The 23,463-nt window shown below is 46.1% G+C and overlaps 1 protein-coding gene across 4 annotated transcripts in view; it reads right to left on the reverse strand.

Annotated features, from left to right (window-relative positions):
* The window catches only part of LOC124034578 (disabled homolog 2-interacting protein-like), a 132,711-nt gene that overhangs the window by 33,388 nt on the left and 75,860 nt on the right, over window positions 1-23,463 (reverse strand). Inside the window, exon 1 of one of the 4 annotated variants that reach the window (XM_046347960.1) lies at window positions 15,966-16,142. The exons of the other annotated variants lie outside the window; for them this stretch is intronic. The gene's annotated coding sequence lies outside the window, so the exon portion shown is untranslated. Of the gene's footprint in view, window positions 1-15,965; window positions 16,143-23,463 lie in introns of those variants that run through there. 4 annotated transcript variants of the gene reach the window in all.

The following is a 23,463-nucleotide window of genomic DNA, read 5'->3' on the forward strand; positions in this document are numbered from 1 at the left end:
GTATTTAGTTAGCCACCAATTGTGCAAGTTCTCCCACTTAAAAAGATGAGAGATGCCTGTCATTTTCATCATAGGTACACTTCAACTATGACAGACAAAATTAGATTTTTTTCTCCAGAAAATCACATTGTAGGATTTTTTATGAATTTATCTGCAAATTAACTGCACCAGCATAAGGGGTCTGAGGATCTCATCTCGGTACCTAATGGCAGTCAGGCTACCTCTGGCGAGCACATGGAGGGCTGTGTGGCTCCCCAAAGAAATGCCACCCCACCATGACTGACCCACCGCCAAACCGGTCATGCTGGAGGATGTTGCAGGCAGCAGAATTTTCTCCACGGCGTCTCCAGACTGTCACGTCTGTCACATGTGCTCAGTGTGAACCTGCTTTCATCTGTGAAGAGCACAGGGCGCCAGTGGCGAATTTGCCAATCTTGGTGTTCTCTGGCAAATGCCAAATGTCCTGCACGGTGTTGAGCTGTAAGCACAACCCCCACCTGTGGATGTCGGACCCTCATACCACCCTCATGGAGTCTGTTTCTGACCGTTTGAGCAGACACATGCACATTTGTGGCCTGCTGGAGGTCATTTTGCAGGGCTCTGGCAGTGCTCCTCCTGCTCCTCCTTGCACAAAGGCAGAGGTAGCGGTCCTGCTGCTGGGTTGTTGCCCTCCTACGGCCTCCTCCACGTCTCCTGATGTACTGGCCTATCTCCTGGTAGCGCCTCCATGCTCTGGACACTACGCTGACAGACACAGCAAACCTTCTTGCCACAGCTCACATTGATGTGCCATCCTGGATGAGCTACACTACCTGAGCCATTTGTGTGGGTTGTAGACTCCTTCTCATGCTACGACTAGAGTGAAAGCACCGCCAGCATTCAAAAGTGACCAAAACATCAGCCGGGAAGCTGGTGGTCTGTGGTACTATTGTTTGTACAGATACACGTGGTACCTTCATGCATTTTGAAATTTCTCCCAAGGATGAACCAGACTTGTGGAAGTATACAATTTTCTTTCAGAGGTCTGACCCACTGGAATTGTGATACAGTGAATTATAAGTGAAATAATCTGTCTGTAAACAATTGTTGGAAAAATTATTTGTGTCATGCACAAAATAGATGTCCTACCCGACTTGCCAAAACTATAGTTTATGAACAAGAAATTTGTGGAGTGGTTGAAAAAGGAGTTTTAATGACTCCAACCTAAGTGTATGTAAACTTCTGACTTCAACTGTACGCCCACAACTCCATAACAGCCGAATAAATTAGATTGGAATTTCGTGTCTCTGCGACAGTAGAATTCTTATTTGAGCTAAACACATAAAAACATAAGCAAATACTACTTACAGTACTAGCACATTTTGATGTATGAAGGGGTAATTTATCAATAGCATATTCTACTCTAGTATTTCATGAGGTTATATGTATTGCTGTTCACCAGACAAGTGGCACTACTGTACAGACAGGTCCCATCGCTATCATTTAAACATAATATCAGTAAAAAATAATATCCAACTATACTGATATTGTTGTTCATGTTTAGAAACCCAAGAGATATTTTATCTGGAGAAATGTTTTTATGTATCACTGATTTTGTCACCAGCATTCAAGGGATTAAGAACACAGTGCTGGCTTAGTAGTGTCCCAAATGGGAGAATCAACATTTGGAACACAGACAAATCACAGGATGTAGATGATGTCAAGCCTTATAAAGTGAAGATCCGGAGATGCTGCCAAGGAACTGGATGGCTTATAGGAGCCTGAATAACATAACAGGAAATAATAAGGCCATTAAGTGCGGAGAAACAAGTGCCTTTGTGACTCGGCTGAGTCAAAAGGAGTGCATTACTAAACACAGAACATACTGGAGATATAAAAAAATATATTTAAAAAATGAAAATGTGGATACAGTAACATGTCTGCATGTATACAATAGACTGGCACAGAATGAAGAATATAACTCAGTCAACACAAGCTTCAAATTTCTATGCTCTAATGTTTTCAGATCCTGTATGCTAACAACATAATGAAGAACACTTTATTTTCTGCATTCAATCTTTCATTTAACTCATGTGACCTTGCCATGTAGTTCATGCTTATTTCTGTCTCATTCTAGTCTCATTTAGAGTGAGTAAGAGGCATAACGCTGTTTTGTAGTGTTATTACACCAGATGTAGGCTATTTCATGCAGTCTTCGGGGTTGCCAAGTAGCGACCTTTGCTGGGCGTAGCAGTATTGCACTGTATTCAAACTACCAGATTAAATGCACAGTACAGCATTTCACTAGCTCCCCTGTATGCAGTTGATTTGCCATCTGTTGTGCAGTTCCAGTCCGTTAAAGTTAAAATATCAAAAGGAAACAAAGGTGTAACAAAGACAACAGATTTGCAAAATATTTGATGTGAATAAAGACGAGCCTATTCATCGTTATTCATTGCTGCAGCCATCTCCAAGTTTTATCTCAGATATATCAGTTTACTAAGTGGCTTTTTGACAGTTATTTTTTAAAATCCCGGCCACCTCCAAAATGTTTCAAACACTCCCTACTAACAGGACATGTGCCTCGCGAAGGACCCTAGTTCCGAATAGAAAACATTATAGCAAAGATGTCCCTCAAAATAAACAGGCAGAAAGCATGTTCTAGTGTAGGAAAGAACGAACATGGAGGCTATGCAGAAATAGGCTATTCTGTGCCTCTGAAGAACGTCATTTTTTTCTGATTTAATCTTGCTTTTGTATCGTGTATAATAAAAGGTGTATTTTAATGTGTACAGTGCATTCAGAACGTAGTCACACCCCTTGACTTTGTCCACATTTTGTTGCATTACAGTCTGAATTTAAAAAATATAAAATTAGGATATTTGTCACTGGATCATACACACACACACACACACACACACACACACACACACACACACACACACACACACACACACACACACACACACACACACACACACACACACACACACACACACACACACACACACACACACACACACACACACACACACACACAACCCCATAATGTCAAAGTGGAATTATGTTTTTTTGGTCGACATTTTTACAAATGTATACAGAATGAAAAGCTGAAATGTCTTGAGTGAATACGTTTTCAACCCCTTTGTTATGGCAAGCCTAAATAAGTCCAGGAGTAAAAATTTGCGTAACAAGTCACATAATAAGTTGCATGGACTCAATGTGTGCAATAATAATGTTTAACATGATTTTTGAATGACTACCTCAACTCTGTACCCCACACATACAATTATCTGTAAGGTCCCATACTCGAGCAGTGAATCCAAACAGATTCAACCACACAGACCAGGGAGGTTTTCGAATGCCTCGCAAAGGGCACCTTGGGTGGGTAAAAAAGAAAGAAAGCAGACATTGAAAATCCCTTTGAGCATGATGAAGTTATTTGGATGGTGTATCAATACACCCAGTAACTACAAGGATAGAGGCGTCCTTCCTAACTCAGTTGCTGGAGAGGAAGGAAACCACTCAGAGATTTCACCATGAGGCCATTGGTGACTTTGAAACAGTTACAGAGGTTAATGGTTGTTATATGAGAATCAGAGGATGGATCAACAACAATATAGTTCATCCACAATACAAACCTAATTGAGAGAGTGAAAAAGCGTGTACAGAATAAAAATATTCCAAAACATGCATCCTGTTTGCAACAAGGCACAAAAGTAATACTGAAAACATTTTGGCAAAGCAATTCACTTTGTGTCCTGAATACAAAGTATTATTTTTAGGGCAAATCCAATACAACGCATTACTGAGTACCACTCTCCATATTTTCAAGCAGAGTGGTGGCTGCATCATGTTATGGGTATGCTTGTAATCGTTAAGGACTGGGGAGTTTTTTCAGGATAAAAAAATTACTTAATGGGGCTAAGCACAGGCAAAATCCTAGAGTAAAACCTGGTTCAGTGTGCTTTCCACCAGACACTGGGAGATGAATTCACCTTTTAGCAGGACAATAACCTCAGGCGTTGGTTCATATTTCCCTCGATCCTGACTAGTCTCCCAGTCCCTGCCACTGATAAACATCTCCACAGCATGATGCTGCCACTACCATGCTTCACTGTATGGGATGATGCCAGGTTATCTCCAGGCGTGACGTTTGGCATTCAGGCTAAAGAGTTCAATCTTAGTTTCATCAGACCAGAGAATCTTGAGTCTTTTAGGTGCCTTTTGGCAAACTCCAAGTGTGCTATCATGTGCCTTTTATTGAGGAGTGGCTTCCATCTGGCCACTCTACCATAAAGGCCTGATTGGTGGTGTCATGTTTTGTCATTTATTATCTTGTCTTGTCCCTGTGCTTCCCATTCTATTTGTTTCCCTCTGCTGGTCTTATTAGGTTCTTTCCCTCTTTCTATCCCTCTCTCTCCCCCTCCCTCTCTCACTCTCTCGCTCTCTCTTCTCTCTATCGTTCCGTTCCTGCTCCCAGCTGTTCCTATTCCCCTAATCAATCATTTAGTCTTCCCACACCTGTTCCCGATCCTTTCCCCTGATTAGAGTCCCTATTTCTTCCTTTGTGTTCCGTTCCTGTCCTGTCGGTTCCTTGTCTAGAATTCACCGTGCTGTGTTTGTGTATCGCCCTGTCGTGTCGTGTTTTCCTCAGATGCTGCGTGGTGAGCAGGTGTCTGAGTCTGTCTGGTTCAAGTGCCTTCCCGAGGCAACCTGCTGTTCACCTGCTGTTCAAGATCGAGTCTCCAGTTTGTCCTCGTCATTTCGAGTGAAAGTTGTGTTTTTTTGTTTGTATTTACTTTACTGGATTAAAGACTCTGTTTTCGCCAAGTCGCTTTTGGGTCCTCTTTCACCTGCATGACAGAAGGAACCGACCAAGGAATGGACCCAGCGACTTCAGACGCTCGTTACACTGCCGTCGAGATCCAAGGAGCCATGCTCGGCAGACACGAGCAGGAATTGTCTGCTGCTCGCCATGCCGTGGAGAACCTGGCCGCTCAGGTTTCCGACCTCTCTGGACAGTTCCAGAGTCTACGTCTCGTGCCACCTGTTACTTCCTGGCCTGCCGAGTCTCCAGAACCTAGGGTTAATAACCCACCTTGCTACTCCGGGCAGCCCACTGAGTGCCGCTCCTTTCTCACGCAGTGTGAGATTGTGTTCTCTCTCCAACCCAACACATACTCTAGAGAGAGAGCTCGGGTTGCTTACGTCATTTCACTCCTTACTGGCCGGGCTCGAGAATGGGGCACAGCTATCTGGGAGGCAAGGGCTGATTGCTCTAACAAGTTCCAGAACTTTAAAGAGGAGATGATTCGGGTTTTTGACCGTTCAGTTTTTGGTAGGGAGGCTTCTAGGGCCCTGGCTTCCTTATGCCAAGGTGAACGGTCCATAACGGATTATTCTATTGAGTTTCGCACTCTTGCTGCCTCTAGTGAGTGGAACGAGCCGGCGCTGCTCGCTCGTTTTCTGGAGGGACTCCACGCAGTGGTTAAGGATGAGATTCTCTCCCGGGAGGTTCCTTCAGATGTGGACTCTTTGATTGCTCTCGCCATCCGCATAGAACGACGGGTAGATCTTCGTCACCGGGCTCGTGGAAGAGAGCTCGCATCAACGGTGTTTCCCTGCTCCGCATCGCAACCATCTCCCTCCTCTGGCTCAGAGTCTGAGCCCATGCAGCTGGGAGGGATTCGCATCTCGACTAAGGAGAGGGAACGGAGGATCACCAACCGCCTGTGCCTCTATTGCGGAGTTGCTGGACCCAAAAGGACCCAAAAGCGACTTGGCGAAAACAGAGTCTTTAATCCAGTAAAGTAAATACAAACAAAAAACACAACTTTCACTCGAAATGACGAGGACAAACTGGAGACTCGATCTTGAACAGCAGGTGAACAGCAGGTTGCCTCGGGAAGGCACTTGAACCAGACAGACTCAGACACCTGCTCACCACGCAGCATCTGAGGAAAACACGACACGACAGGGCGATACACAAACACAGCACGGCGAATTCTAGACAAGGAACCGACAGGACAGGAACGGAACACAAAGGAAGAAATAGGGACTCTAATCAGGGGAAAGGATCGGGAACAGGTGTGGGAAGACTAAATGATTGATTAGGGGAATAGGAACAGCTGGGAGCAGGAACGGAACGATAGAGAGAAGAGAGAGCGAGAGAGTGAGAGAGGGAGGGGGAGAGAGAGGGATAGAAAGAGGGAAAGAACCTAATAAGACCAGCAGAGGGAAACGAATAGAATGGGAAGCACAGGGACAAGACAAGATAATAAATGACAAAACATGACAGTACCCCCCACTCACCGAGCGCCTCCTGGCGCACTCGAGGAGGAATCCTGGCGGCAACGGAGGAAATCATCAATGAGTGAACGGTCCAGCACGTCCCGAGACGGAACCCAACTCCTCTCCTCAGGACCGTAACCCTCCCAATCCACTAAGTATTGGTGACCCCGTCCCCGAGAACGCATGTCCATGATCTTATGTACCTTGTAAATAGGTGCGCTCTCGACAAGGACGGGAGGGGGAGGGAAGACGAACGGGGTGCGAAGAAAGGGCTTAACACAGGAGACATGGAAGACAGGATGGACGCGACGAAGATGTCGCGGAAGAAGCAGTCGCACAGCGACAGGATTGACGACCTGGGAGACACGGAACGGACCAATGAACCGCGGAGTCAACTTACGAGAAGCTGTCGTAAGAGGAAGGTTGCGAGTGGAAAGCCACACTCTCTGGCCGCAACAATACCTTGGACTCTTAATCCTGCGTTTATTGGCGGCTCTCACAGTCTGTACCCTGTAACGGCAAAGTGCAGACCTCACCCTCCTCCAGGTGCGCTCACAACGTTGGACAAACGCTTGAGCGGAGGGAACGCTGGACTCGGCAAGCTGGGATGAGAACAGAGGAGGCTGGTAACCCAGACTACTCTGAAACGGAGATAACCCGGTAGCAGACGAAGGAAGCGAATTGTGAGCGTATTCTGCCCAGGGGAGCTGTTCTGCCCAAGACGCAGGGTTTCTGAAAGAAAGGCTGCGTAGTATGCGACCAATCGTCTGATTGGCCCTCTCTGCTTGACCGTTAGACTGGGGATGAAACCCGGAAGAGAGACTGACGGACGCACCAATCAAACGACAGAACTCCCTCCAAAACTGTGACGTGAATTGCGGGCCTCTGTCTGAAACGGCGTCTAACGGGAGGCCATGAATTCTGAATACATTCTCGATAATGATTTGTGCCGTCTCCTTAGCGGAAGGAAGTTTAGCGAGGGGAATGAAATGTGCCGCCTTAGAGAACCTATCGACAACCGTAAGAATCACAGTCTTCCCCGCAGACAAAGGCAGACCGGTAATGAAGTCTAGGGCGATGTGAGACCATGGTCGAGAAGGAATGGGGAGCGGTCTGAGACGACCGGCAGGAGGAGAGTTACCCGACTTAGTCTGCGCGCAGTCCGAACAAGCAGCCACGAAACGGCGCGTGTCACGCTCCTGAGTCGGCCACCAAAAGCGCTGGCGAATAGACGCAAGAGTGCCTCGAACACCGGGATGACCAGCTAACTTGGCAGAGTGAGCCCACTGAAGAACAGCCAGACGAGTGGAAACAGGAAACGAAAAGGAGGTTACTAGGACAAGCGCGCGGCGCGCAGTGTGCGTGAGTGCTTGCTTAACCTGTCTTTCAATTCCCCAGACTGTTAACCCGACAACACGCCCATAAGGAAGAATCCCCTCGGGATCAGTAGAAGCCACAGAAGAACTAAACAGACGGGATAAGGCATCAGGCTTGGTGTTCTTGCTACCCGGACGGTAAGAAATCACAAACTCGAAACGAGCGAAAAACAACGCCCAACGAGCTTGACGGGCATTAAGTCGTTTGGCAGAACGGATGTACTCAAGGTTCTTATGGTCTGTCCAAACGACAAAAGGAACGGTCGCCCCCTCCAACCACTGTCGCCATTCGCCTAGGGCTAAGCGGATGGCGAGCAGTTCACGGTTACCCACATCATAGTTGCGCTCAGATGGCGACAGGCGATGAGAAAAATAAGCGCAAGGATGAACCTTATCGTCAGACTGGAAGCGCTGGGATAGAATGGCTCCCACGCCTACCTCTGAAGCGTCAACCTCGACAATGAATTGTCTAGTGACGTCAGGAGTAACGAGGATAGGAGCGGACGTAAAACGTTCTTTTAGAAGATCAAAAGCTCCCTGGGCGGAACCGGACCACTTAAAACACGTCTTGACAGAAGTAAGAGCTGTGAGAGGGGCAGCAACTTGACCGAAATTACGAATGAAACGCCGATAGAAATTAGCGAAACCTAAAAGCGCTGCAACTCGACACGTGACCTTGGAACGGGCCAATCACTGACAGCTTGGACCTTAGCGGAATCCATCTGAATGCCTTCAGCGGAAATAACGGAACCGAGAAAAGTAACGGAGGAGACATGAAAAGAGCACTTCTCAGACTTTACGTAGAGACAATTCTCTAAAAGGCGCTGTAGAACACGTCGAACGTGCTGAACATGAATCTCGAGTGACGGAGAAAAAATCAGGATATCGTCAAGATAGACAAAAACAAAGATGTTCAGCATGTCTCTCAGAACATCATTAACTAATGCCTGAAAAACAGCTGGCGCATTGGCGAGACCAAACGGCAGAACCCGGTACTCAAAATGCCCTAACGGAGTGTTAAACGCCGTTTTCCACTCGTCCCCCTCTCTGATGCGCACGAGATGGTAAGCGTTACGAAGGTCCAACTTAGTAAAGCACCTGGCTCCCTGCAGAATCTCGAAGGCTGATGACATAAGGGGAAGCGGATAACGATTCTTAACCGTTATGTCATTCAGCCCTCGATAATCCACGCAGGGGCGCAGAGTACCGTCCTTCTTCTTAACAAAAAGAACCCCGCCCCGGCCGGAGAGGAAGAAGGCACTATGGTACCGGCGTCAAGAGACACAGACAAATAATCCTCGAGAGCCTTACGTTCGGGAGCCGACAGAGAGTATAGTCTACCCCGAGGAGGAGTGGTCCCCGGAAGGAGATCAATACTACAATCATACGACCGGTGAGGAGGAAGGGAGTTGGCTCGGGACCGACTGAAGACCGTGCGCAGATCATGATATTCCTCCGGCACTCCTGTCAAATCGCCAGGTTCCTCCTGAGAAGTAGGGACAGAAGAAACGGGAGGGATGGCATACATTAAACACTTCACATGACAAGAAACGTTCCAGGATAGGATAGAATTACTAGACCAATTAATAGAAGGATTATGACATACTAGCCAGGGATGACCCAAAACAACAGGTGTAAACGGTGAACGAAAAATCAAAAAAGAAATAGTCTCACTGTGGTTACCAGATACTGTGAGGGTTAAAGGTAGTGTCTCAAATCTGATACTGGGAAGATGACTACCATCTAAGGCGAACATGGGCGTAGGCTTCTCTAACTCTCTGAAAGGAATGTCATGTTTCCGAACCCATGCTTCGTCCATGAAACAACCCTCAGCCCCAGAGTCTATCAAGGCACTACATGTAGCACCCGAACCGGTCCAGCGTAGATGGACCGACAAAGTAGTACAGGATTTTGATGGAGAGACTTGAGTAGTTGCGCTCACCTGTAGCCCTCCGCTTACAGATGAGCTCTGGCTTTTACTGGACATGAATTAACAAAATGTCCAGCAACTCCGCAATAGAGGCACAGGCGGTTGGTGATCCTCCGTTCCCTCTCCTTAGTCGAGATGCGAATCCCTCCCAGCTGCATGGGCTCAGACTCTGAGCCAGAGGAGGGAGATGGTTGCGATGCGGAGCAGGGAAACACCGTTGATGCGAGCTCTCTTCCACGAGCCCGGTGACGAAGATCTACCCGTCGTTCTATGCGGATGGCGAGAGCAATCAAAGAGTCCACATCTGAAGGAACCTCCCGGGAGAGAATCTCATCCTTAACCACTGCGTGGAGTCCCTCCAGAAAACGAGCGAGCAGCGCCGGCTCGTTCCACTCACTAGAGGCAGCAAGAGTGCGAAACTCAATAGAATAATCCGTTATGGACCGTTCACCTTGGCATAAGGAAGCCAGGGCCCTAGAAGCCTCCCTACCAAAAACTGAACGGTCAAAAACCCGAATCATCTCCTCTTTAAAGTTCTGGAACTTGTTAGAGCAATCAGCCCTTGCCTCCCAGATAGCTGTGCCCCATTCTCGAGCCCGGCCAGTAAGGAGTGAAATGACGTAAGCAACCCGAGCTCTCTCTCTAGAGTATGTGTTGGGTTGGAGAGAGAACACAATCTCACACTGCGTGAGAAAGGAGCGGCACTCAGTGGGCTGCCCGGAGTAGCAAGGTGGGTTATTAACCCTAGGTTCTGGAGGCTCGGCAGGCCAGGAAGTAACAGGTGGCACGAGACGTAGACTCTGGAACTGTCCAGAGAGGTCGGAAACCTGAGCGGCCAGGTTCTCCACGGCATGGCGAGCAGCAGACAATTCCTGCTCGTGTCTGCCGAGCATGGCTCCTTGGATCTCGACGGCAGTGTAACGAGCGTCTGAAGTCGCTGGGTCCATTCCTTGGTCGGTTCCTTCTGTCATGCAGGTGAAAGAGGACCCAAAAGCGACTTGGCGAAAACAGAGTCTTTAATCCAGTAAAGTAAATACAAACAAAAAACACAACTTTCACTCGAAATGACGAGGACAAACTGGAGACTCGATCTTGAACAGCAGGTGAACAGCAGGTTGCCTCGGGAAGGCACTTGAACCAGACAGACTCAGACACCTGCTCACCACGCAGCATCTGAGGAAAACACGACACGACAGGGCGATACACAAACACAGCACGGCGAATTCTAGACAAGGAACCGACAGGACAGGAACGGAACACAAAGGAAGAAATAGGGACTCTAATCAGGGGAAAGGATCGGGAACAGGTGTGGGAAGACTAAATGATTGATTAGGGGAATAGGAACAGCTGGGAGCAGGAACGGAACGACAGAGAGAAGAGAGAGCGAGAGAGTGAGAGAGGGAGGGGGAGAGAGAGGGATAGAAAGAGGGAAAGAACCCAACAAGACCAGCAGAGGGAAACGAATAGAATGGGAAGCACAGGGACAAGACAAGATAATAAATGACAAAACATGACAGTCTCAGAGCTCTACGGATCAAGCTGTAGAAACATTTCAAAGACAGTCAATGACTGTCATTAAAAGACTCCAAAAACGGCCAATAATTTCAGGTCCAGTACCATCGTTGGGCCGCGGGTGTGAAAGATTCAGCAGCCTGCTGGCATTACACAGCTTGCTAAAACACTACTGTAGCTCTGCTGGAGTCACTTTTATTGATAACTTTGACACCTTCTGGAAACAGGAATGACTGAGTTCATCCAAATCATCTTGGCTCCTGGACTCTGTCCACGCATTTCAAGGCTGCGTTGAAACAATGACTGGTAAATGATCCAAGACCAGCTCAGTTAATCCCTACCATTGCGACAACTAGTCGTCATAATGCTGCATCAAATGTACATGATCTTAGGGGCATTGGCAAACCGAATGTAAGTCATTTAATTTATGTACCCCTAATTGCACCAAATACATATGTTTATCCTACAGTTATTGTAAGCAGTAATCATGAGCCTATAAACCAGAGTTACATTGTTAGGACTGAGGCGATGTGCAATAGTAGGAAGACCACTTTACGCAGCTCACCCTGCACTATCATCTCCAATGTAAATAACATGAGGAAGTCTACCTCTGACAAGCTTCCCAGTAAAACATTAAAAACAATCAAGCAACCCAGACAATTGCTAAAAAGACCCCATACTAACATATGTAGCCTAAAATACAAGGTCCATAAAGTCAATAATTTGCTTGTAACAGATGACATTCATATTCTGACTATATCTGAAACTCACTTAGGTAATACCTTTGATGATACAGTGGTAGCAATACATGGTTATAACCTCTACTGAAAAGACAGAAATGCCAACGGAGGCGGTGTTGCGATCTACATTCAGAACCACATTCTTGTAAAGCTTAAGAGATGATCTAATGTTGAAGTAATATGGCTACAGATTCATCTGCCTCACCTAAAGCCCATTCTTGTGGGATGATGCTATAGACCACCAAGTGCTAACAGTCAGTAAAAACTGTTAAATCCCCTTGGATTGATGAGGAATTGAAAAATAGTTTGAGGCAAAATGTATGGCTATTAAGTCTGGCAGCCCAACTGATTGGCAAACATAGTGCAATTAAGAAATCATGTGAATTAAATTAAACAAAATTAAAAGAAACTACACTATGAAACAAAGATAAATTATATCAAGAATGATAGTAAAAAAGCTTTGGGGCACTTTAAATTACATTTTGGGGAAAAAAGCCAACTTGGCTCCTTCATTCATTGAATTAGATGGCTCATTCATCACAAAGCCCACTGATATTGCACACTACTTTAATGACTTCTTCATGGGCAAGATAAGCAAACTTAGGGATGACATGCCAGCAACAAACGCTGACACTACACATCCAAGTATATTGGACCAACTTATGAAAGATGAGAATTGTACTTTTGAATTCCGTAAAGTCAGGGTGGAAGAGGTGAAAAAATTATTGTTGTCTATCAACAATGTCAAGCCACCGGGGTGACAATCTAGATGGAAAATGACTGAGGATAATAGCAGACGATATTGCCACTCCTATTTGCCACATCTTAAATATAAACCTACTAGAGAGTGTGTGCCCTCAGGCCTGGAGGGAAGCTAAAGTCATTCCGCTACCCAAGAATAGTAAAGCCCCCTTTACTGGCTCAAATAGCCGACCAATCAGCCTTTTACCAACCCTTAGTAAACTTCTGGAAAAAATTGTGTTTGACCAGATACAATGCTATTTCACAGTAAACAAATTGAGAAATTGAGAATTTCAGCATGCTTATAGAGGACACTCAACAAGCACAACACTTACACAAATGACTGATGAGTGGCTGAGAGAAATGAATGATAAAATGACTGATCATAGTCTGCTGCTGGAAAACTTGTGTTATGGCTTTACACCCCCTGCTATAATGTGGATAAGGAGTTACTTGTCTAACAGAACACAGAGGGTGTTCTTTAATGGAAGCCTATCAAATATAACTCAGTTAGAATCAGGAATTCCCCAGGGTAGCTGTTTAGGCCCCTTGCTTTTTTCAATTTTTACTAACGACATGCCACTGACTGAATAAAGCGAGAGTTTCTATGTATGCGGATGACTCAACACTATACACGTCAGCTATTACCGTGACTGAAATGACTGCTACCCTCAACAAAGAGCTACTGTTAGTTTCAGAGTGGGTGGCAAGGAATAAGTTAGCCCTAAATATTTCTAAAACTAAAATCATTGTATTTGGAACTCTCACTAAAACCTAAACCTCAACTAAATCTTGTAATAAATAATGTGGAAATTGAGCAAGTTGAGATGACTAAACTGCTTGGAGTAACACTAGATTGTAAACTGTCATGGTCAAAACATATTGATGCAGTAGTAGCTAAGATGGGGAGAAGTCTGTCTATATTAAAACGATGCTCTGCCTTCTTAACAACACAATCAACAAGGCAGGTCCTACAGGCCCTAGTTTTGTCGCACCTTGACCACTGTTCAGTCGTGTGGTCAAATGCCACAAAAAGGACGTAGGAAAATTGTAATTGGCTTAGAACAGGGCAGCACGGCTGGCCCTTGGATGTACACAGAGAGCTAATATTAATAATATGCATGTCAATCTCTCCTGGCGGAAAGTGGAGGAGGGATTGACTTCATCCCTACTTTTATTTATGAGAGGTATTGACATGTTGAATGCACCCAGCTGTCTGTCTAAACTACTGGCACACAGCTCAGACACCTATGCACACCCCACAAGACATGCCACAAGAGGTCTCTTCACAGTCTCCAAGTCCAGAACAGACTATTCGAGGTACACAGTACTACATAGAGCCATGACTGCATGGAACTCTATTCCACATCAAGTAACTGACGCAAGCAGTAAATTTGATTTAAAAAACAACAACAACACTTTATGGAACAGCGAGAACTGTGAAGCAACACAAACATTGGAACAGACACATGCATATACACACACACACTATACGTACACATAGATTTAGTACTGTAGATATGTGGTAGTGGTGGAGTAGGGGCCTGAGGGCACACAGTGTGTTTTGAAATCTGTGAATGTATCGTAATGTTTAAAAAATGTATAAACTGCCATAATTTTGCTGGATCCCAGGAAGAGTAGCTGATGCCTTGGCAGCAACAAATGGGGCTCCATTATACATATAAATGGAAACAAGATGCACCTGTGCTAATTTTCTAGTCTTATAGCCAAGGTTTTGAAAACTTATGTAAATAAAGTATCTGTTTTTGGTTTTTAATACATTTGCAAACATTTCTAAAAACCTGTTTTCGCTTTGTCATTACGGGGTATTGTGTGTAGATTGTTGAGGATTAGTTCTTTTTTAAATCCATTTTAGAATAAGCTTGTAACGTAGCAAAATGTGGAAAAGGGGAGTGGTCTGAATACTTTCCGAATGCACTGGAAGGCCTTCCAAACCATACCTGCACACTTTTACATTTTCATTTAAATTTGATCTGTATTGTTTTATTTGGTGCAAATAAATGAAACCTAAATATTAAAATTCATATCAGTTTAAATCTTGAATAAATAAATACACACTAAACTGAAGTCTTTAAACACTTTTAGTGTTTAAAATAAGTGCTGTGACTGGGAAGACATGATATCACATTGGCTTAGAAGGGTGATGACATGTTTTCGCCTCCTTTTGGCAACTGTTCCACTGCTAAGAAGATGTCTGATTGCTTCCAGAAATTGGATGTGACAGGAGTTTGGATTTAATGAGCACCAACACTTTACTTCAGACTCCAGAATCCTTCCATTAAAAGATTGGCCTCTCTGTCTAGCGTGTGTGTGTGCGCGGCAGGCACAGAGACCCCAGCAGGCATATCACAATGCCTTTTTTACAGGCCTGTAAAACAATGCCATGGCAGAAATCATTAAAGCCCTTAATATTTTCTCCAACATCCTTCTTCTCTTTTGCAGTCAGAGAAGCTGTGCTGCATTAAGGGAGGTAGTGTTGGTCTGGATTCAGACCTCTATGGTCCCCGTTTCAGCTTCTTCACATGCACACGACCTGATACTCAACATGGAGCTCCTTGTGAATTAAGATTGAGGAAAATATCTCCCCACGACTCTCTATGCATCACACACACACACACGGGTAGAGCTGATTACCACTTCTCTATAGAATATTTCAATAGGTTTTAGAATAGCAGCAAATCTGTGGATGCCTTTCAAAGTAACATTGTTGAGATGTCATTACAGAGTGAACTACAGTGTTGTGCATCTATTCTGACACAAAGGAACACTGTGCTGTCTGGCTAAAAGCAAATGAAGATGTCTACTAGCAGCAAATATTTAATGTGACATGCCATCATTCAAAATGTAAATTATATGACTCTGTAAATGAAAACCAGAACCAGAATGACAGAGAATAGAGCTGGGATCACAAACTGAAAATGATTGACACCGACCATACCGATCACTTATAGCAGGCATTTTGCTGATATCATTCATTATGATAAGTAGCCTATGCTAGAGAAATGCAAAGTTTGGATTGAAATACGTTTTCTAGTATGGGTTATTGTTAATGGGACAATTGAAGGCTACAACCATCAAACTAGTAGTAGTAGTAGTAGTAGTAGTAGTAGTAGTAGTTTAAAGGATAAAAACAACAAAGAATTATAATCTTCTTCTATTTATTCATGTCGATTAATGGATTTTTGTCCATATCGCTCAGCTCTAAACAGAGACTACCACATAGCATCCAAACATGAGAAACACCCTCAATGTCTATAGACAGATAATGAGATGCCGAGCCCACAAAGCCTATATGTAAATGCAGCTTGTTAAGCGTCCCTAACACCCTGAGATGAAGACAGTGCAGTCCATTAGATGTGGCGGAATACTCACCAGGCATTCTATCAGAATCCCCGGAAACAATCGGAGCGGGGGACGGGGGCGTGGAAGAGGTGGGGGAGGATGAGGGAGCCGTCTCAGAGTTCCATTTTCTACTGAGAGCGTGGTGGTGCTCATTCAGCTTTCACAGTGGGCTTCTGCTAGCTGCTATTAGCCTTGTGCTCTCCTACCCTCCCTCTCTCTCTCTTCCCTCCCTCCTCCACTCTTCCCACCCCCTTCCCTCCCTCCCCTCCCAGTCTGTCTCCTCTGGACTCTATCTTCTATCCCCACTGAGAGACAGCCTGCCCTATTTCCTCCCCCACTTCTCTCCTTTAAGGGCAACTGCTTTCTCTCTCCTTCTCTCCCTCTATCTGGCTGGTGGAGGACTGCTCGGAGTCGACCGTCTTGCGCTCTCTCTCTATCCCTCTCCTATCCTTCCTTCTCTCTGTCTGTGTGTCTGTGTGCACGCAGCATAAGGCTGTGTGGCGTGATGTAGCTCTGCCCCCCCGCTGCCGTGTGTGTGTGTGTACGTACGTACGTACGTGCGTGCGTGTGCGTGCGGTCTTTTGTCTTGGTGTCTTTGTGACAGACCGGCCTGCTCCCTGCACAGGGACCTGCCTCCGGGGGAGTAGTGAGGGGGTGTGTGCCGACAGTACAGGGAGAGGCCATATGGTATGCTCTGTCAGCTTTGGGCTAATTGGTCAATCAGATCTTTTGGAGCTGTGCTCTGTTCAGAAGAATTCAGAAGCCTTGTTCATAGGCAGCATTCACTAAAGTTGTAGAGAACAAGGGTAAAGCATAAGTGGCCATGATCTTCCCTACACTGTCAGAAGAGGGACAGTCATTGACAGCCAGCTCTGAGAAGAATGTCAGTCACTGGAGGCACACGCACAATGCTACAATTAACAATATACACACTTGTTAACTGTCAGGTTTTTATTGTTTCTATGACAACACTGCATAAAGTAAATGGTATCTTTGCTTCCCCGGCAACTGACACTTTCCACGGATAAGTGAGCAATTTTCAGACAATTTTATTTTCTAGACTTCACAATATGTTTTTTTCTCCTTTCACACAAATGATTGTGTCTCTGAAGTCTTACATGGACGTGAGCGCAGCTTGAGCCACACAACTGTTTCTGACACATTGCTCGCGTCACCACAGAATTCTGGTACCTTAAGGGCTTTCTGCTTACCTTCCACATTAAAACGAAGAGTACTCCAGAGGCTAATATAGATAGGTTGCTAAGTAGTACTATATTAAAGGTGGCATAATGTAAAAACATATAAAAACAAAGACCACTTAGTAAAGAATAGGAGAGATGGAGAAATCACAGCCTAAAACCAGGACTGATAGTCCAACAAGGTGATCATCTCCTGCTTAACGGCCCTGTAACGATTAGCTACCCAATTACAGGTAAGGACTACATACTCACACAGAACGAATAAGTATGTGCGTGAATGCGTGCGTGTGTGAAACGACGAACCACACCGAACGGTTAAGGATTGGGTTAAGCTCTCATTTAAATCAAATAAATCCAAAGTAACAAGACAGGGGCTTTGTGCCGATGAGTGGGATTCACTGCCGTAAGCATTATAGCTTACCACTTCCATTGGCTGGTCAGATCACTGCTCAGTCAAGACAGTGGCCTCTGGTAGTTCTGCATCAGCATATACTGTAACCTTCAGCATCAACAACATCACCACTACAACTGTCTTGACCTGTAACCTTCAGCATCAACAACATCATCATCAACACAACACTTGCACCCATTATGATGTCATCTCACGTAGCTCAGCGTGACATTTCTGGGCTAGTGGGATTGACAAAAATCTGTCTTGCGGCAGACAGAATCCTGTTTCTCTGCAGTCATTGGGATTTGATTCTCAACAAACGTGTGCTTAATGTCAAGACATAACACTGATCGGAAACCTGGTACAGCACCACCAGTGTAATCAATCAACAATGCCGTCTCCTCCTGGCATGGTGTTTGCTGCTGGCCCTGGAAGGCTCAGAGCCTGATAGGAATAGAGCGGGCTGCATTAACATGCAGTCTGTCAGTGAGAAGATCTCAGAGTCATTTCCCATGTCAGACAGTGTTGAAAAGGAACAGAGACATGACATGATGACAGCCTCTGTCAAGCAGTAGCTCCCCACCCCACCTTCTTCCTGCTCCTGACAGCAGTTACCGTATAGGCCTGCAATATTAAGTTGCTCTGCTCCAAGCCCATTGAGCACAGTCATGATGCCAGGAACATTTGGCGGATGGTCTCGGAAAGAGCCAGTTCAAAATCAAATACTCTTATACAAGGACCAAACGTACGGTCTGTATACAAGCCAGCTGTATGTTATAAGTACAGTAGCTATCAAATACAATACATTTGCTGTAAAAGTTCAAATGTGGAATTTGACCTGACATTTGGAAAAAGACTGGCCCTGCTAGGTGTTTTTTATAGCTTCAACAGTGAGTGGGTGTGGAGAAAAGCATTGGTCTAGACAGTAGGGATACAATGGGTTATTTTCCTTAAGAGTGTTTTTTTTTCTCTGAATGAAGGCTCTTGCAAGTCTTATCAATCTCTCTGAAAATAAAATGCCCTATATAAAGGTAACATACTGTATTGACAGAATAGATTCCACAAAGATTTTTGCATATCTGTGAATGTTGCTTATTTTTGGAATGTTGTTTTGTGTAGGTTAAAAACTGACCAATAAGAAATTGTTAGCTGATGATTGCATGGTAAGCCTCAAGCTCTTCCAGCTGAAATTGTATTTGAGACAAATATGTTTGATAACAGATGCACCAGACTGAGTAAAAGGGCATACCTTATTATTCACTCTCAAATCACAGGCTAGTAAGCTTTTATACAGACTCATGAAATAACCTTTATCAGAATAAATCAATCACATTTGAAATTAAAGATAGAAGGGAGATATGACATAAGTGTAATGTCGTTCGTCTGTTGAAAGAAGAGAGTCGGACCGAAATGCAGCGTGTAGGTTACTCATGCCTTTAATGAAAGAATCGCGGTACATGAAATAACTCAATACTAAATACAAAAACAACAGAATGGAACGTGAAACTAATTACAGCCTATCTGGTGACTACAACACAGAGACAGGAACAAACACCCACGAAATACAAAGCGAACTCAGGCTGCCTAAATACGGTTCCCAATCAGAGACAACGATAAGCACCTGACTCTAATTGAGAATCGCCTCAGGCAGCCAAGCCTATACCACACCCCTAATCAGCCGCGATCCCAAATAATACAAACCCCAATACGAAACACAACATATAAACCCATGTCACACCCTGGCCTACCCAAACATATAACAAAAACACAAAATACAATGACCAAGGCGTGACAATAAGTTTGTGATTAGACAACAAAATGTATTGTAGACCCTAATGGAAGTGTATGGATTCAGTCATGAGGCATTTCTAAGTTGTATTATTCAAGAATCAATAGGTAAATGCCGTATATCACTCATTTAAATGACCATTGAAAACCAGGAAAGCATACAGATTTTGACTTTAATAATAGGCTATCCTACAAGAGGAATTCCCTCACCTTCCAGAATGAAATTCGACATGCCAGTTATCAAATTAAGCACAAATCTCCGAAACTCAAAAAGTGGCAAATATCGTTCTGACAGCGAGGCCAAATCCTCATCCTGTCTTTATTATGCACCACATCTGTCAGGATTTGGCCAGGGTTGTTCCGGTTTTTGGTCACTAGATGCCCCCATTGTGCCTTTTGACCTTTTTGTTTTCCCTTGATCCCCATTATTATTTGCACCTGTGCCTCGTTTCCCCTGATTGTATTTAAACCCTTTGTTTTCCTCTGTTCTTTGCTCTGTGTTTGTATGTTAGCACCCAGCCCTAGTACTCTGAGAACTCTTGTTGATCCCGGTGGACTCTCTTGTGGAATTCTGTTTTTTTGTTCTTGTTTGTTTGTTTTTTTGAGTATCTTTTGAGGCTTTTTGTGCTTTACCTTCCACCTTGTGGATTTACCTTTTTTGTCTTGGAGGATTACCTTTGTTCTTGTAGGATTCCTTTTGAGGTTGTGGAGTTACATGTTTTCCTGAAGAACTTCATTTTTTACTTCATTAAATACACCGTCTCAAGTACTGCTGTGTCTGCCTCATCTTCTGGGTTCTGCCGACTATTCGTGGCTCAGTTGGTTAAGTGACTGTTTCTCACTCCGGAGACCCGGGTTCGTAACCGGGTCCTGACAGAAACACAGAGCCAAAAATGCACCCAGAGGCAGCCAGTTCCCAGGACCTTGTTGCCATGCTGTCCCACCACCAGGAGACTGTCCAGTGCCACAAAGCCACCCTGGTTCAGCAAGAGGCCTTAATGGCTAGACATTCTCATCTTCTGTTGGAGATGCTGACTTCCATAAAGCAGATCTGATCGACTTACCCCGGCAACAGTTCCCGTCCCAGTACCTCAGATTCACGTACCCATGGCAGTTAACCCTCTGGCTGAACCTCGTCTTCCACCTCCCCAACGGTTCTCAGGTGATCCAAGTGCTTGTAAAGGGTTTCTCACCCAATGTTCTCTCTCCTTCGAGCTGCAACCCTCGTCGTTCCCCACCGACCGGTCTAAGATCGCATATATCATCACCCTGCTGTCGGAAAAAGCCCTGGCCTGGGCTACTGCTGTGTGGGATGCCCATAGTTCCTGCTGTGCCAGCTACTCTGCCTTTGCTGAGGAATTCAAACGAGTGTTTCAAGGCCCAAGCAGTGGTCCTGACTCAGCCAAACAGCTCCTGACTCTCCACCAAGGTCGGCGCAGCGGTGGATTACGTCCTTGCATCGACTACCGGGGACTCAATGCCATAACCGTCCGTAACCGTTACCCGCTACCCCTTATGGCCACAGCCTTCGAGCTGCTCCAGGAAGCATATTTGTGTTCGTTTACTTGGATGACATCCTCATCTTTTGGAGCTCTCTTCAAGAACACACAAAGCATGTCAGACAAGTACTCAAACGCCTCCTAGATAGCCATCTGTACGTTAAGCTGGAAAAATGTGAATTCCATTCATCCCGAGTACAATTCCTGGGATTTGTAGTGGAACCCGGTCGAGTCCAAATGGACCCCAGGAAGGTAGGGGCGGTAGCGGATTGGCCCACCCCCAAATCCGTTAAGGAAGTTCAGCGTTTCCTGGGCTTCACAAACTTTTACCGCAAGTTCATCAAGAACTTCAGCTTGGTGGCAGCCCCTCTCTCAGCTTTAACCAAGGGTGGCAATGCAAGGTTTTTGTGGGGAAGAGAAGCTGAGACGGCCTTCCAAGGACTCATGCAGCGCGTCCTCTCTGCTCCCATCCTGATACTACCGACTACGGATGAACCGTTTGTGGTGGAGGTAGACGCCTCAGAGGTTGGTGTTGGAGCTGTCCTGTCTCAGAGGGGTGAAGACAAGAAGCTTCATCCGTGCGCTTTCTTCTCACACAGGCTTACCCCGGCTGAGAGGAACTACGATGTGGGGGATCGTGAACTCCTAGCGGTTAAGATGGCATTGAAGGAATGGAGACCTGGCTCGAGGGGGCTTCTCACCCGTTTCAAGTGCTTACGGACCACAAAAATCTGGAGTATATCCAGCAGGCGAAGCGGTTGAACTCTAGACAAGCTAGATGGTCTCTTTTCTTCAATCGATTCCAGTTTATCCTCACCTATCGGCCCGGGTCGAAGAATCTCAAACCGGATGCCCTGTCCCGAGTCTATGCTCCTGCCATTCGAGATGACACGGACATGCCTGTCCTTCCTGCTGCTAAGACCGTGGCTCCGATCTCGTGGCAAGTTGAGGATACCGTGAGACGAGCTCAAGCTATTGAACCGGACCCAAAAGGAGGTCCTGCCAATCGGTTGTTTGTCCCCAAGGCAGTGAGGATTCAGGTCCTTCTGTGGGGGCACTCCTCTCACCTCACCTGTCACCCGGGTGTAGGTCGCACCTTGGAGTTCATCCAGCGTAAGTTCTGGTGGCCTACCATAAGAGAAGACGTTGCCACTTTCGTCAATGCTTGCCCCGTGTGCTGCCAGGGCAAATCTTCTCACCTCCGCCCGCAAGGACTCCTTCACCCTTTACCTGTTCCCCACAGACCCTGGTCCCATATCTCGTTGGACATTATTACTGTCCTTCCTCCATCCCATGGCAATACTACTATCCTAGTCATAATCGACAGGTTTTCAAAGGCGGCCAGGTTCGTCCCTCTGACTAAGTTACCTTCTGCCAAGGAAACGGCTGAGTTGGTAATTAATCATGTGTTCCGAGTCTTCGGCATTCCTCAAGATATGGTTTCTGACAGAGGTCCCCAGTTCGCCTCTAGGTTTTGGAAGGCCTTCTGCCAACTCATGGGGGCTTCTGCCAGTCTATCTTCAGGGTACCATCCGGAGTCCAACGGCCAAACAGAGAGGATGAATCAAGAGCTGGAAACCACCCTCCGATGTATGACTCGTAACAACCCGTCCACATGGTCGTCCTTCATTGTTTGGGCCGAATACGCGCACAACACCTTGCGCTCCTCCTCCACTGGTATGTCATTGAGACAGCCAGTCAGTCATTGAGACAGCCAGCCAGTCATTGAGACAGCCAGTAAGTCATTGAGACAGCCAGTAAGTCAGTCATTGAGACAGCCAGTCAGTAAGTCAGTCATTGAAACAGCCAGTCAGTCATTGAGCCAGCCAGCCAGCCAGCAATTGAGCCAGCCAGCCAGACAGCCTGAGTTCGCATTGAGTCAGCCAGCCAGGAGGCCAGCCATTCAGCCAGCAAGCTAGTCAGTCATTGAGCCAGCCAGCCAGCCAGTCAGTCAGTCATTGAGCCAGCCAGCCAATCAGTCATTAAGCCAATCAGCTATTGAGCCAGCCAGCCAGGAGGCCAGCCATTGAGCCAGCAAGCCAGTCAGCCATTGAGCAGGCCAGCCAGTCAGTCAGTCATTGAGCCAGCCAGTCAGCCAGTCATTGAGCCAGCCAGCCAGTCTGTCATCGAGCCAGTCAGTCATTGAGCCAGCCAGCCAGTCAGTCATTGAGCCAGCCAGCCAGTCAGTCATCGAGCCAGTCAGTCATTGAGCCAGCCAGCCAGTCATTAAGCCAGTCAGTCATTGAGCCAGCCAGTCATTGAGCCAGCCAGCCAGTCTGTCATCGAGCCAGTCAGTCATTGAGCCAGCCAGCCAGTCAGTCATTGAGCCAGCCAGCCAGTCAGTCATCGAGCCAGTCAGTCATTGAGCCAGCCAGCCAGTCAGTCAGTAAGCCGGCCAGCCAGTCAGTCATTGAGCCAGCCAGCCAGTCAGTCATCGAGCCAGTCAGTCATTGAGCCAGCCAGCCAGTCAGTCAGTAAGCCGGCCAGCCAGTCAGTCATTGAGCCAGCCAGCCAGTCAGTCATCGAGCCAGTCAGTCATTGAGCCAGCCAGCCAGTCATTAAGCCAGCCATCCAGTCAGCCAGTCAGTCATTGAGCCAGCCAGCCAGTCTGTCATCGAGCCAGTCAGTCATTGAGCCAGCCAGCCAGCCAG

This window comes from Oncorhynchus gorbuscha, linkage group LG04 (assembly GCF_021184085.1).
Source record: "Oncorhynchus gorbuscha isolate QuinsamMale2020 ecotype Even-year linkage group LG04, OgorEven_v1.0, whole genome shotgun sequence".
In the NCBI taxonomy this organism is placed as follows: domain Eukaryota; kingdom Metazoa; phylum Chordata; class Actinopteri; order Salmoniformes; family Salmonidae; genus Oncorhynchus; species Oncorhynchus gorbuscha.